General features: G+C 36.8%; 1 long non-coding RNA gene and 1 other non-coding gene across 2 annotated transcripts in view; both read right to left on the bottom strand.

Annotated features, from left to right (window-relative positions):
* Positions 1 to 15917, bottom strand: part of LOC128119412 (uncharacterized) — a 252773-nt gene that overhangs the window by 150365 nt on the left and 86491 nt on the right. The window lies entirely within an intron of this gene.
* LOC128119517 (U6 spliceosomal RNA) lies at positions 9616 to 9718 on the bottom strand. The gene has a single exon (XR_008221551.1). It is a non-coding gene; the product is annotated as a U6 spliceosomal RNA (small nuclear RNA).

Below are 15917 nucleotides of genomic sequence, written 5' to 3'. Positions count from 1 at the left end.
TTGATACCCATCTGTGCATCAGCAATCTCTGCAGGAATAATTTTTGACATCATATCGATATGTCTTCCCAGAGGGAAATCATATCTGTCTCTATGGTATTCATTCAGACAACGTCAACATAGGGCAATGCTAGATGAAACTGCAACTTGCAAACCTACGTTAAGGCCAAAGCTGGCCTACTGTGTGTGCCTTTCTAATATAAACACAGTTTCATGACACAGCTTACTTCTGAGACAACAGGGAAAGACTGATTGCCCTATATAAGAAACCAGGGATTTACTTCTTGTACAGCCCATCTGAAACACGTTTTATAGTTTCACTTTAAGATAGAGTAGACCCTCCTATTTCAAAATATACTTCGAAGTGCTGGGCAAATCTTGTAGTTATTTCTAGAAAGCAGATGAACATTGAAAAAACACATATAGGACTTTCAGGTAAAGAGCTAACTTTGGAGCCCTTGGTTCTTCAAGGTGGGTGTGTACAGTTTAGCAGTGGCCTACATTTTTCTAACCCTGTCTCTGTCTCTGCCCTTTGCTCCCTAAATGTATTTGTAATGCTGTTTCCTCATGTGCTGAGTGATAATCACTGCCTAGTGATTTGGAACTTTACCAAGTGCCTTATTGATATAGTTTGTAGTCAATTTCAATGCAGCTAGAGTTTGAAATGGGTTTGCTTACAGGAGCCTGTATCCTGAGACCCTGAATTCTCCCTTGCCCTGTATCTCGGGCAAATGAGATACACATGGAGCAGTGAGAGACATTCCAGTTAACTCAGCTGAGTCTAGCTTAGACCAGTTGATGAGCTGCTCATTCCGGCCTATGAGTGGTGGCTGCCTATCCTGTCACCCTAGATGTGCACATAGATGACATGAAACTGAGATTATGTGACTATTTTTACAGCAATAATTGCCTTAACATCGAGCTCCTAATTTATAGCCAAATAATATCTAATTCAGTGGCTTTATAGGTATGGCAAACAAATAATTTTGTAACCAAAGTTTACTCAATGAATGTGAATAGGAAATATAGAGGAAGTTACTATCAAAATCTTGGAAAATTGCATGTCACAAAATGTTAGTTTCAAGAAGTGTCATTTGGACATGATGGATAGCAATGCAGAACATTTGGAAACACTGTTCTAACATTCAAATTTACTTGCATACATAAATTCAAGAAATTATTATCATCTGAGCTGATGAAAATCACTAAAATATACTTACAATTTTACCTTCTGGACCAAGAGTTTATATTTCAATATGTACCTTTCTATAGTGCTTTGCCAAGGATGCATGGAGTTCTTCTAAAGTACATTAATCTTAGAACACGGCTTTTACTATTATTTATGCAGAGCACATCATGCATTTAGAACTGAAGGCTACCTATCAAGTGTGATTTAGAAACTTAACAGTGCCTGAGAGTGCTCCTCCTCAGTGTCTCTTCCTGTTGTCACATTGTAAAGCTTAAAATCATTCATTACAGCTATTCCTCTGAATGAAAACACACCCTGAAACTCTGCTGATTTGCTTCGATGCCCCTGTACGTGAACAGCTACTGCTTCATCATCGTTTGATGAATGAATAAAACACTGCCCCCCACCGGGGTCACAAAACGTTCATGAATAAATCTTCAAACCTGGATCAATATTATGTACGATGAAAAGGAGAATTAAACCAGGGAATAGAACAAAGGCCTCCAACCAACCAGCTGACCTCAAGAAGGAAGAGAAGCCTGAATGGATTATGAGCCACTGACATGGATACCAGGAAATGTTTCCTCTGAGTGCTAGGACTCTGTCGGGTTTGAACCTGTGCAGGCCTTGCTCTTAACAGCTGAGCCAACTGTATTGCTCCAAAGGTTTGTATTCTGGCCACCAGACTTAAAAGTCATTCATTTATATTTTGTTAAGTAATTAATGTAGTAATTAGCATTAGCAGGAGCACAGACTAATATACCAAAGGAAAAAATGGCATGACTAATGTCTTGAAGAGGAAGATCAAGGGTTAAACAATGGTGTAATTGGGTATGAGAAACAAAGACATAGACAGTACCATGAGAAAATTCAAAACTATAAGAAAACTTTAAACCTTGTTTTAAATTCAGAACAATTGGCAGAGTGTCTCTAGAGAGCAGCTTTATGTAGGAGTCTTGAAGATGTACAATGCAGAAATAAAGGCTGTTCTGAAAGGGACAGAAATGAGTGAGCTTAAAAGATGTGGCTTCACATAAAAGTATATTCAATATGTCATACTGTCGGGTAGAATGTAAGTAATGTGTATTGAAATGTGTTACAAAAATTCAGAACAACATAGCCATAAATACTGGATTTCTCTTAATTAGTTATTCAGGCTGTGTCTGTAAAAAACAGAAACCCATAAAAATATACTTTTATGTATCTTAGCTATCTATTGTTAAGAACTAAAATCTCTAAAGGAGTGTATTATTATGCTTCCTGTTTTTGTGCATATCAAGTTAATTTTCAGCATAGAAAAAGCTTTTGAACTTGCCCACTCTGTAATATGAATGTTCACGTATGGACAGAGCCCTTGTTCATCCAAAGGAGACTAATTACTGAAGCTAAGGTTTTGAAAGAGTCCCACATATCAATCAAAAAATCACTCCGCATAATAATGATATGGAAAAATGGCGTTTTTTCTATTTTTAATGATATAATTGTAATTTAAAATTTTCTTATTGAATCAAGGCAATAACTTAGTGTGAGTATTTGTAATCTGTCACTTATATAAAACACAAATATATTCATATCATTTATTTCAGAGATTTAAAATACTTCTCATCTTTGACACTAACAAAATTAGTAGAGGCATGGCTGCTTGTCTCATGTTATTTGATTTATTATTAAAGATACTCCACTACTATATCACATACTTAAATTATGACATTGTATTTCAAACATACAGCTACTTGCATAGTCTTCTATATTTTCTATGTAAATGACTGTAGGGCTTTTTTGAGAGCTCTCAACAGGCTTTCGAATGAATTCCTGCCAATCCAAATACTATGATCCTATTGGTAAAGTTGTCTTTCTAGAATTTTACTTGATTATTATTAGGCTTTACATTATACTAAATACATGCTTTGCTTTTAAAAGTTGGTTTATTAAATCACAAAATAAGAAATTCAGTGTAATTAATTTTAAAATGTACTCTCCAATTACAGAGTCTGCTTTGCTATATAGTGTTCAGAAACACTAACCACATTTATATTTAATTCGTCTAAAACCTAAATGTGCCTCTAATAAAACATATATTAAAAAGACTCCTGGGATTATTTCTCTGCTGTAATAAGTATAATTTAAGCACTAATAGCCTTCAAAAAATAATGAAACTAGGCACACAATAAGAAGTGATTTCCTCAAAAGAAAAACATTTCACAAGAGAACAGCAAGATTATTGATATTTTTTGAGATGGACATTTTCCTAAATGTTTAATTACACTGTCACCTTCTTTTATTTTTCAAAAGTTGTTAAAATGAGAAGATAAATGACTTTATTTTGTATCATCACTACCCTTTGACATTTTTAAGATTTATAAAGCAGTGAAAACTACTGATAAATGACAGAAAGGCCATTGAACTGTTAACCAGTACCCCGTGGGAGAGGATGCCTACTAAATTCTTGGCTCTATTTGTAAAGCCTATTCACTGGACAAACACATGCCAGAATGCTCTTTTTACAATCAGCTCTGCTATCCCTCTTTCTAAGAAAAGTCTGCTTTGGGTTGATTTTCTTATAGGTACAAAAAAATTAGCTCATTACTTCATGAAAAACTGAATGATTCTGATGATTCTAGCCTCTTTAAAAACCTATGGAAAGTCAGCAAAGCTTTTTGATTCTCTCTTGACAAGCTTAGATTACTTTGAAATTCATAAAAAATTGTTCAAACTATTTTAAGTTCCTTCTTTGTCAATATTTACATTTTAAGATGAATGTGAACAAAATGAAAGTTTGTAATACCATACAGAAAATGATTTAAGGGAATTATGATATATGAACAGTGATTAAATAAATTGAAGTTAGTCCAGACGTAAGAATGCTGAGACAAAAGAAAAATGTATTTGAATAGGCAATGAATTGTTACATGAATACTGATCAGCTGATTTATTAAAGTTAAACCAGCAGTGGTTCTGTCTGGGGATAAAATTGCTGTACACAGGTTCTCACTTAGTGTTCATTTCCCTCTCTGTATTTTTTTTTATTTTGTAAAAAGAAACAGCTCTGGTGGCCCTTCCTATGACTAAGACAATGAGAGCACAAAGGATTTATTCGCAGTAATAGACTGAGACTGTATGTTACATCAAGTACCATAACTTTGGCTGGTGCTGAAGTCTGCCTGGCCAAAGTAATGAGTCTCTTCTCTCACAAGCAGAGTTCAGCCTGTTGAGAAAGATGCTAAATTAAGTAGTACAGACATTTCATTAGTAGCCTAATCTCTCTTCTCTCTATTTTGCCTCCATGACACCTTAGTTTCTTTGAGTATCAGCAACAGCTGCTCTGTTTCCAGGCATCACAAATAGACTCTTCCTTAACTTGCTTGTAGAAGACAGTTGATGCCCATGATTCTAAGAAAGCCTTAATGGACAGCAATTTTTCACAATAATCAGGATTGCACTGATCACCTGCATCTAAATGAGTCAATAGTAAGAAAATACAATATTGAAGATGATTCATTTTTACCATAAGTCACTTCTCCTAAAAGTGGTATATTGGTGAAATTATTAAGGCCACTCCACACAGTTAAAAGGGAGGTTTAATTAGTGCTGTAACTTACAAGTGAAGGGATAGGTGGGTTGCAGGGTCTGGGAAAGGTGTCTCGCAGTCCAGCGGTGTTCTCTGGAGACCTCTGCTTGGTCTATCTCCAGTGTCCAGGGTCCAGGCACCAAGGGAGCGCAGCGCATCCAGATCTCAGGTCTTCAGGGTCCTCTCTTGGCCCCGCCTTGTAGGCGTGACAATTACTGAAGCCTCAATGGGGGTTGGAACTTCCAGATCAAGGTTGGAATGGCTACCCACTACAGTGGTCGAGTGCTAAAATGCATGCTTTTCTATTAGAAAGGAAGAAGAAACATTGTTGTAGGATATTTTGTTTGTGATCTGACAAATAAAGCTTCCCTGGAGATCAGAGGACAGAGCTAGTCACTAGTTAACCATAGAGACTAGGCATGGGTGGCACACATCTTTAATCCCAGCACTTGGGAGGAGGAAGCAGGAGGATCAGGAGTTCAAGTCCATCCTGGGGTACATGAGATTGAACCAGTGTAAAGGAGAAACAGCCAGTTGGTGGTGGCTTATACCTTTAATCCCAGCATTAGAGAGACGGAGACAGGAATATAAGGCTAGTGAAAACAGGATTCCCAGCCCATTCAGTCTGAGGATTCATAGTGGCAGGATCTCCCCTTTCAGTCTCAGTTTTCCTAGAGATGAAAAGTCTTACAGTGGCTGGCTACTCCACTTCTCTGAAATCCATGCCAGCTTTATTTGTCAGAATACAAACAAAATATCATACAATAAAACATGACTTGGAAAATAATCATATTGCCCAAGAAGTCATTTATTAACAACTACAGGGAAACTGGAAGCTGAGCACTGTACTTTCTTTCCTCTGAGTCTGATAGATACTTATAGAGCATGGCCACAGGTAGCATGAATAAATGAGGGATAGCTGAAAAGGACATAGCAAAGTGTACATAGGTAACATGCAATAATCTTTTAAATAAAAGTCTAATATCCACGTCTTTCCTATCTGTGGGGACAGCTGGCACTAATCCCCTAAGTGTGAAGGAAAAGGTGTATTTGTAAAGCTGTTTAAGTTTTGGATGAGAAAAAAAATCCCAAATAATACTTGTAACTGGTTATTTTCCCTTTTAATTTTGTATAACACAATGCACATTGTTGAAGATGGAAAGTTGATGTGGATTTAATTCCATACCCTAAATGGTTTTGTTCTTTTCTCGAAGACCTTTCACTTATTATTGAATAAGGGACTTTTGAAGATCTCTAAAATTCTCTTAAGGTCAATTTACAATCTCGATTACTTCATATGAAATGGAATACCTGTGTGTATGTTTCCACATATTGAAACTAGCTTTTTTCCTTATCACATAATATATCCTGATTTGGTTTCCCCTCCCTGTACTCCTCCAAGTTCCTCCGTACCTCTCTTTCTGTCTAGATCCACCCCTTATTTCTGTCTCTTATTAGAAAACAAACAGGCTTCTAAGAGATTAAAATCAAATAAAACACAACGAAAACAAGCCAATCAGAACAGGACAAAACAAAGAGAAGGAAAAGAGCCCAAGTAAAGGCACAAGAACTGAGTTCACTCAACTGCATACTCAGGAATGTCATAAAAGCACTAAACTTGAAGCCATAGTGTATATTCAAAGAGCCCGTAGGATAAAATGAGAGAAGAAAACATATGAGTAAAATACAAATGATAATAAGATAAAATTAAAAATGGAAAAAGCTCTGACATGATATAATGAGACAAGGAACCTCCAAAGATGCTGTTGTTGTGTTAGTTTTCTGTTGGCTATTTACTGCTGGGCATGCATCCTACTCTTAAGAGTCAATTGTTTCCCCAGTTGACCTATGAGTTAGCGGAATTCAACGAGGAGTCAGTTTATTGCTATGTTTTTATATAACAGAAGCCTTTTCCTATGACAGTGAGTTCAAGGCCATTATCTAGTTTCTCTTAATTCCACTGTGTATTTTGGCTTCTTCATCAAAAATTATGTATCTGTGGAATTTGTCTGGATCTTCAATCTGAACTGGTTGACCAACATGTCTATTTTGGGCTAATAGTATGTAGTTTTTATTACTGTAATTTTGTAGTTACAACTTGAAGTCAGAGATGGTAATACTTTCTGTAGTTCTTTTATAATTCAGAATTGTTCTAGCTATCTTGGGGTTTTTGCATTTCCTCATAAAGCAGAAAAGTATGTGTGATGTTGTATGAAGAATTGTATTGGATTTTAATGGGGATTGTGTTGAATCTTTAGATTGCTTTTGGAAGTATGTCCATTTTTTTGCTATATTAATTCCAAAGATCCATGATCATGGGAGATCTTTCCATCTTCTGATATCTTCTTCAATTTCTTTTTTCAAAATCTTAAAGCTTTTTTATCATAGCAGTCATTCCCTTACTTGGTTAGAGATACCCCCAAGACTTAATATTCTAGCTAAGACTGCAAGTACTTTATTGAATAGATATAGAGTGAACAACATTTTCTTGTTCCTGTTTTCAGTGGAATTGATTGGAGTTTCTCTTTATTTAAGTTGATGTTGGCTAGGAGCTTGCTGTAAACTGTCTTTATTTTGTTAGGGTATGTTCCTTGTTTCCTCAATCTCTCTAGAACTTTTATCATGAAGGGGTGTTGCATTTTGTCAAAGACCTTTTCTGCATCTAATATGTGGACCATGTGGTTTTCTTCTTTCAGTTTATTTATGTGGTGGGTTATTTTTATTCATTTACATATGTTGAACCGATATACTTGATCTTGTTGGATGATCATTTGGTGAATTCTTAGATTAGGTTTGTAAGAATTTTATTGAGTAAGTTTCATTAAGTTTATTTTTGCATCTATGTACACAAGGAAAATTAGTATGTGATTCTCATCCTTTGTTGAGTCTTCATGTGGCTGGATGTCAGGGTAACTGTGCCCTGTAAAAAAGATTGGGCTAAGTCTCTTCTGTTTCTATTTTCTGGAATAATTTGAGGGGTATTGGCATTAACACTGCTTATTCTGCTTCAAAAGTCTGTTAGAAATCTGCTCTAAAACCATCTCTCCCTGGGCTTATTTTTGGCTGGGAGACTTTTAATTATTACTTCTATTTCACTGGATTATATAAGTCTGTTTAAATTGTGTATCTGGTCTTGTTTTAACCTTAGTATGTGGTGTTGAGAAAATTATTTTTTTCTTTTATATCTTCCAACTTTGTGGAGTACAGACTTTTAAAGTATGTCCTTATGTTCTCTGGATTTCCCTGGTGTCTGTTGTGATGTCTCCCTCCAACAGAACCACACTTATTCCAACAAGGCCAAACTTCCTAATAGTGCCACTCACTTTGAGCTTATGGGGGTCAATTACAGTCAAACTACCACAAAGTTTATATTCTCAGATAATAATAAAGTGGCTATACCAACTTGTTCTGTAGATCCATTTGATTTGAATATCTATTTTCATTCTCTTACCCTGAGTTGATATCTATCCTTGATGTTAAGGTGTGTTTAAAGTAGATAGCAGGAGAAAGAATCATTGTTTTTACAAGCATTCTGCTAGCCTGTGTCTTTTTATTGGGGAATGGGGAACAGTTATATTGAAAGATATCCATGAGTAGTGTTTATTTGTTGATTCTTGTTATTTTATTGTTGTTTGGTGGGGGTGGGGGTGTGGGGACGGTGTTTCCCCCTCTTTGAATTTGAGATCTGGGATTATTTATTCCTTGTGTTTTCTTTTGTATAGTTAATCCCTTTTGGTTGCAGTTTTCATCCTAGCTTTTCTGTAAGGCTGGATGTACAGACAGATATTGCTTAAATTTGTTTTTGTCCTGGAATGTCTTATTTTATCCATTTGTTGTGATGGAAAGTTTTTCTGCTTATAGTAATCTAGCCTGGCATTTCTGGTCTCTTAGAATATACAGAATGCTTGACTTTTAGAGTCTCTATTAAGAAGTCAGGTGCCATTTTCAATGTGCTGCCTGTATATGCTAATAGTCTTGCCCCAGTGATCGTGCATGCTCCGGGGGGGGGGGGGGGGGGGGACAGTCATTTCTGCCCAGTCATTTCCACATCATACGTCCTATGTAAACCTGTGTGCTACATGGTCTCATAATTTGCGTGCAGCGTGACCATGTAATGTATGTGTATGCGTGGAGTAGCCATGTGGACCCAAGTGCTGACCCAAGTTCCCATGTGCAGGTTAGCCTTTAGAAGGCTGCCCCGTACCCTCTCTTTTTACAGGTTTTCCACAGGCCTGAGCACATCTTTTGTTCCTTTTTCTTTTGGTAAAACTTTTGTTAGCAGGTTTGCTGTGTTTGAGTCTTTTCTTTGCAGGGTAAGTGTGCCACAAAAACCAACATATGTTACTTGGTCTTTTTTTTTACCCCCCTTTGAGCTTTTAATATTCTTGCTTTCTTCTGTGTGTTTACTGTCTTCATTTTATGTGCCAAGGAGACTTTCTTCTCAGATATACTCTATGTGGTGTTCTCTATATTTGTAGCTTTGTAGGCATCTCCTTCTTTAGGTTTAGAAATTTTCTTCTGTGATTTTATTGAAAATATTTTCTGTGTCTTTGATCACTGACACTTCCTGTACCCTATTATTCCAAGATTTCATTTTTTTAAGTGTCCCTGGTTTCCTGGATGTTCTACACCTGGATTATTTTAGATTTAACCTTTTCTTTGTCTAAGAAATCCATTTTTTTTCTGTCATGTCTTCCATTCTTAAACTTATTTCTCCTTTCTCTTGTATTCTGTTGGGGAACCTTGCCAACAGGCTCTTGTTTGAATTTCTAATTTTTTCATTTCTAGTTTTCCCTCAGTTTGGGTTTTCTTTATTGATTCTATTTCTACTTTCAGGTTTTAAACTGTTTTATTCATTTAAAAATATGGAATGACTCTCAAATTTGCCTAAAATCCTTGATCAGGTACCAAGTTAAGCTTCTCTGTATAATTTCAATTTTAGTATATGTGCTTCTGAAGCAAGCAGTATGTGTATTTTTTATATAGGCAGAAATTATTTTATTTTTAATTTCTTTTTATAACTTGCAGGGTTCAGGTCACTATTTCTCTTCTGGTAGTAGGATGGATGGCTTCCCTAAATAATAATTGTCTCTGTCTCATAAATACCTACATTTCATAGGCAATAATATATCAAATAGTTCACATTTTAAGTCTCTTACATTCATTTTTACAGTATTTCTCTTCTGATTAATCCTGACTGTCTCTATCAAACAATCTTTAACAAGATTAAGAGTCTAAGATAATGCTGCTCCTCCAGTAATACAGGATAATTTACCTATATTAAGGTTTATATTCTATTTATATTTGAACTATATCTTTGCCATAGTATATTCTTCAGTATATCCTTCAACCTAAAATATCTACATGTTGTTTACTTATTCACTGAACAAAAGTTCAATGAAAATATCACCAAGCAATTTTATTTTTAGATAAACAAAGGCTCATTTGATATCACTTGTCAAAAGACAGTTATCACATAGTCCCCCAAACTTTACTCAGAGAAAAATTAGATAGCACACATTAGTTTCTCTTTCCCAGCCTTGAATGACAGTTTTATGATGTGACTTGGCTATAGTCAATAAGCTGTGGTTTACCACAGTATCACTGGATTCCATGTCTCACTTTTTGTTGGCTTCATAATCTCTAAGTCTGACAACTGCTGATCATATTCCCAGTGTAATTAAGATTGGCATTTTACCAAAGGTCAAATAGTTTAAAAAGCTCTAGGTATAAATGTAGAATATTGAAACACATTAAATTTTAAAATCATAACACTTCAAATTTTGCATGAAATGTTGGTAACTGGATTTATAAATCACACAAAGTCATGTTTAAGTAATGAGTAGAAGGAGAAATGTAAAATTGTGCGGCATGGATGTAGGAAATAATATCCATTATCTTATTAGACTTAATGTCTAGTAACCTAATTGTCATTATCAAATATATTTGTTATTTAGTGAAGTTTTATTGATTGTCCATTATGAGTAATTAAATTTTAGGCATTTAATTTACAAAAAGGAAGCAAGTATTAAAAGTATTATGAATGCTAATTTTAAAACATGCAAGTAAATCCTACAATCCATTTTCTACATTAAACATTTTGGTATCAATCAACTATGCTATACAACCAAATGAAGAAGAATGTGGTTCACAGTAACTCATTTCACATGGTATTATCAAGTATACATCCACTATGTATAAAATTATTCTGTGTTTGTACAAGTCTACATGAGATATATGTATATATCAAACATGAACTACAATTAAATGTGAATTGACCCTAAATTCAGAATTTATAAATAATTATGTTAAATGTTTTTATAAATGAAGGCTTTTCTGTCCTGCTGTGTCTCACAGCCACTTTTAAAATAATCACTCAGAGACTTAATATTAATTACAAAATGTTTGGCCTGTTGTTCAGGCTTATTATTGACTAGTTCTTATAACTTAAGTTAATCCATTTCTATTAATCTGTATTTTGCCACATGGCCTTGTGGAATTACCTGTTTTCTAATACATCATGCTCCTCTGGTGGCTGGCTCACATCTCCTCCTGGCTCCACCCTTCTTTTTCCTGTATCTCTGCTTGGATTTCCTACCTGACTCTATCCTGCCTTGCTATAGGCCAAAGCAGCTTCTTTATTAACCAATGGTGATAAAACATATTCACAGCATACAGAAAGATCATCCCATAGCAGTTTTTATTTTCAATTTTTAGGTTTTGGGATTTTCTTTTTTTTAATATGCCAGGCTTTATTATGCTTTTACCAGCATATGTTAATGATACATATATTTTATTATCACTTTTCCATGCACATACATATGCATATATATATACATACACACACACACACACACACACACACACACACATATATATATTTGAAAAGTTTTTCTTGCACAAGGAATACCTCAAAGTCATACCACATCACAAATCTCACACACAGATTTGTTGGAGAGAGACACAGAGTGACAGCTACCTCTGAATGGAAAGAGAGACAGCAGAGGGAAGGCTGGGCAAAAAGCGAGTGAAAAAGTATAGGAGAGCAGAAAGTATTATTTGACCATTATGCTGTATGATTCCCAAGTCTTAAGAGCCCTTGACATGTTTTTCCTTCAGAGCTTTCGATCAAGTCAGGGAAGAGTATTCTTTCCATGGCCCCTTCCCCCTACGTTCTTCCTATTTTTTGTTTACTATTGATAATTAATCAGGGGTCAGAAAAGAGGGTGATATATCATTGAACTACTTCCTGCTGTGTGGGAGCCTTGATATCCATGGGGCAAGCTGACAGTTATATCAGGGTGTAATTTGGGGGTCATGGCCTTTGATCCAACAGTTAAGGGCTGATAATCCTGTAACAGCAACTGATTAAAGGTCTGATTATAAATCTTTTGAATCTGCTATTGAAGAAATTGAGACAGAAAGTTTATAAGACAGGGTGTAATTAATAGAATTAGGAAAAAGAGGAGAAAGGGGATTAGGATAGCCAGTATCTAATTCCAAACTGGACTGTCAACAATTCCTAGGCCAGAGGCATTAAGCTGACGAATGATTCAGGTCCTACCCCTTCTCACCCATAACCACTGGCCTCACCACTGGACTGAAACAGTGGTACTAAGCACATATTATCTACTATCAGTTTTTCTCTTAGTTCATCCAAGACCTCCAATGGGTGGCTCAGACCGTCCTCACCCTCCAGGGCCAAATAAACTTGCTGTATACCATGGTGCTACAAAATTTGGCAAGTATTAGATCTACTCATAGCAGAGAGGGGCAATCTTCCACCCTTCCTCAGGGAGGATTGTACCTTCTATGTCAGCCAACCAGGTATAGTAAAAGACAAGATCAGACAACTCCAGACAGAACTCTAAAACATAATGCCAATATGGGGGAGGCTTGTTAGCTAGAGGGAGCTGGGTGGGAGAACAGGAAGAAGAGAGAGAAGGTTTGGAACAGAGATGGGAGAAAGCTTGGATGTAGGGAATCTCTTTCCATTTTCCCAACTGCTTTCAGCAGTTGTAAAGGGTCAAATAATATCGGGATCTAGGGTGCCATTAGGGAGCCGTTTGATGGGTTATCCAAGGGATATTGAGACAAAATTCGTTTGCAAAAGCAAATAAGTTTGGGCCCTTCAGGTAGGGTGCCAGGTGTAGAGGCTTGAAGTTTTCCAAGAGGCATCCCAAGGTGGAATGAAAGGATATCATTGTTCCCATGGAAGTAGGGAGGTTTCTTAGCAGCCTGTAGTCAAGGGCATCCCCAGAATTCAGGGAGGACTAAATGCCACCAAGCTATTTAGTGGGTCATCACTGTATTCAACGGTATCAGGGATAATAGCCCAAGGAGACATGGAGCCTGATACCAGGGTTTTTGAACAAGGCCCAAAGGCTTGCTAGAAGGCAATAAAAATCTGAGCTCAGGAATGAGGTCTCATCCATAGAAAAGGGATGGGGAATAGGGTTGCATAGTATCATAAAAGCGTGAGGGCAGAGAGGAGCTGAAGGATTACAGTCAGATATGAGGCAGATGTGAAAAAGAGAAAGGGAGCAGGAAAGGGTAAAAACAGCCCAGTCAGGCCTGCAGAAGCTGCAGAACTGCAGCTTCCACTGTGGGGTGGCTGGATAGGGTGGGTGAAGAGGGTGATCTGTAGCCTTAAAAGGCCATGGCTATGGGTACCTCAGCCTCCAAGAGTACCAGAAGGGTCTCAGATGCCAAACTGTCACTTCTATAGACTCAGGGAAGTGTTTACACCAACTAAAGGAGAAATTTGCTAAATTACCACTGGTGGATAGAGTCTGCTGTGGGTGGACCAGAGATGAGGATTAGGGTCTTGAAGAGGAAGCACAGGCCCCAGGAGAGCCTTTCTGTGTCATGACATTCATGAAAGGTTTTTCTGGCACAAGGGTATCTTGGCAATGAGAGCCAAGGAATACCATAAAGTCACAGCGCACAACAAACTTCACAAGAAGATTTATTGGGGAGAAACACAGAGTACTGGCTGCCTCTGAACAGTAAGCGATACAACAGAGGGCTGGGAGAAAGCCGGGGAGGGCTTTCATAGGGTTCATGGAGCATGTGCAGTGTGTTGATGGAAAAGTACAGAGCATCGGGAAGTATTGTTTGGCTGTTAATGCCGAGTCACTGGTCAGAAATTTCCAAGTCTTGGGATCTCCAGGTCAAGCCAGGAGCAGGGTGTTTTTCCCTTGACCTTGATCTTGGCCTTGAGGTAAAGTCAGTGGCAAGGTCTTCTTTCCCTGCACATGTTTCCCTACCCTATTCACCCCTCATTACTCTCTTGGTCCATCCCACTTCTTCTGATCCCCATCTTCTCATCTATTTCCTCTTTTGCTTTTGTGTATTTTCAGTTTATTATTTCATGTGTATGGGTGTTTTGTCTGTATGTTTATCTGCATTATATGCATGCCGTGTGCTTATGGGAGCCAGGAAAGATTGTCAGATCCCTTGAAAATAGAGTTACAGACAGCTGTGGGCTGCCATGTGGGTGCTGGAAATCAAGCCCAGGTCCTCACAAAGAGCAGACAGTGCTCTTAACTTCTGACTAATTTCTCCAGCATCAATTATCTTATTAATAAAAAGATATTGCGTTTTGTTTTTAGTTATATGTTTGTGTGTGTGTACTCAGTGTATGTGTTTGTGTATGTGAATACATTGTCTGTGGAGGCAGAAGAAGCTGTCAGATTCCCTGGTCCTAATGAGAACTGAACATCCGTCCTTTGGAATAGCAGCTTGTGTTCTTTACAGTTGAATAATCTTTTTAGTCCTTGTATCTTAATTTCTATGAAGTAAAACTGTTGCTTTGAAAATGCCATTCATGATTTTTTTAAGATATCTGACTCTCAATAAACTCATATTCTCCTGGGGAAAAATATTTTCAAGTTGTTTTACAATATTATGAGCTAGGTTTCAGATTACAAATAAAATAATTAAAAGTAAAAAAGAGTATAGCAATTTTTTGTGAAATAGTGGATTTTAAAAGGGAAATATTTTATAAAATTTGGCTACAAAAGAACAAACATTTTCCATAAAAGTATGTTCTAATATATGGGTTAAAATTGTATTTAGAATCATGTGATTTTTATCTACTTTCAAATGCATTTTCATGTGTGTTAAGCATGTGTATGTGTGTTTATATGTGCATGAATGTGGGGGTGTCTATATAGGTCACATGAGGATATGTAACTCTCTAGAGCTTGATTTACAGGTGCTTGTAAGCTGCCTGATGTAGGTGGCCAGATCAAACTCAACTCTTTTCTACGAGCAGCTAGTGAAGTCATCATTGGGGTAACTCTTATCATGTCATTCTTAGTTCTTTGAAACTGTGGTGTGGGAGAAATGAAGAGGAGTTTGAAACTGTGGGCTAGAGAAGCCTAAGGTTCTATAATATTGGCTTGGTAGGCAAGTTTCCTGAGTTTGAAGACAGGATGCAAGTGATGCCAAGTTGATTAAGAAAGGTAGCTGAACATGAAGCAGAGAGAATGCTGTAATGTTCTCTGCTTTAGTTCCAGATTCCTTGTTTTTGATTTAGTTTCTCTGTAATTGGATGTTTCCTATCCTAACAGCTTATTCCCAAATATCTGGCAGCCACTTCCCAAATTACCACACAGAGGCTTATATTAATTATAAAGGCTTGGTCAATAGCTCAGGCTTACTACTAACTAGCTCTTACACTTAAATTAACCCATAATTCTTATATATGTTTAGGCACATGATTTGGTACCTTTTTTCAGTATGGCATTCTCAGTTTGTTTCTCTGTGTTTTCTGGCAATTCTCTGACTCCACCCTTCTTCTTCCCAGAATTCTCCTAGTCTGGCTCTCACTCTCAATCTCTTCCTGCCCAGCTATCAGCCAATCAACTTTTCATTAGCAAATGAGAGTAATACATATTCATAGTGTAGAAAAGGATTGTTCCACAGCATTCCTGTCCTGACTTTTTTCAATGATGGACTATGATATAAAAGTATAATCCCAAATAAGTCCTTTTCTTCCTAAGTTTTATTTGTCACTGCTTTATCCCTGCAACAAAGAAGCAAACTACATTATTAGAAATTGGTTCCAAGAGTGCGGAATGAGCATGATGGACCTGAATGTATCCTTTTCTAGGAAGATTATGGAAGCGTTTGGAATTTTGGGCTGCATTGTTAT

The sequence above is a fragment of the Peromyscus californicus genome, unplaced genomic scaffold (assembly GCF_007827085.1).
Source record: "Peromyscus californicus insignis strain IS unplaced genomic scaffold, ASM782708v3 Scaffold_23__1_contigs__length_62951481, whole genome shotgun sequence".
Lineage (NCBI taxonomy): Eukaryota > Metazoa > Chordata > Mammalia > Rodentia > Cricetidae > Peromyscus > Peromyscus californicus.
This window is presented reverse-complemented; position numbering and strand designations above follow the sequence as displayed.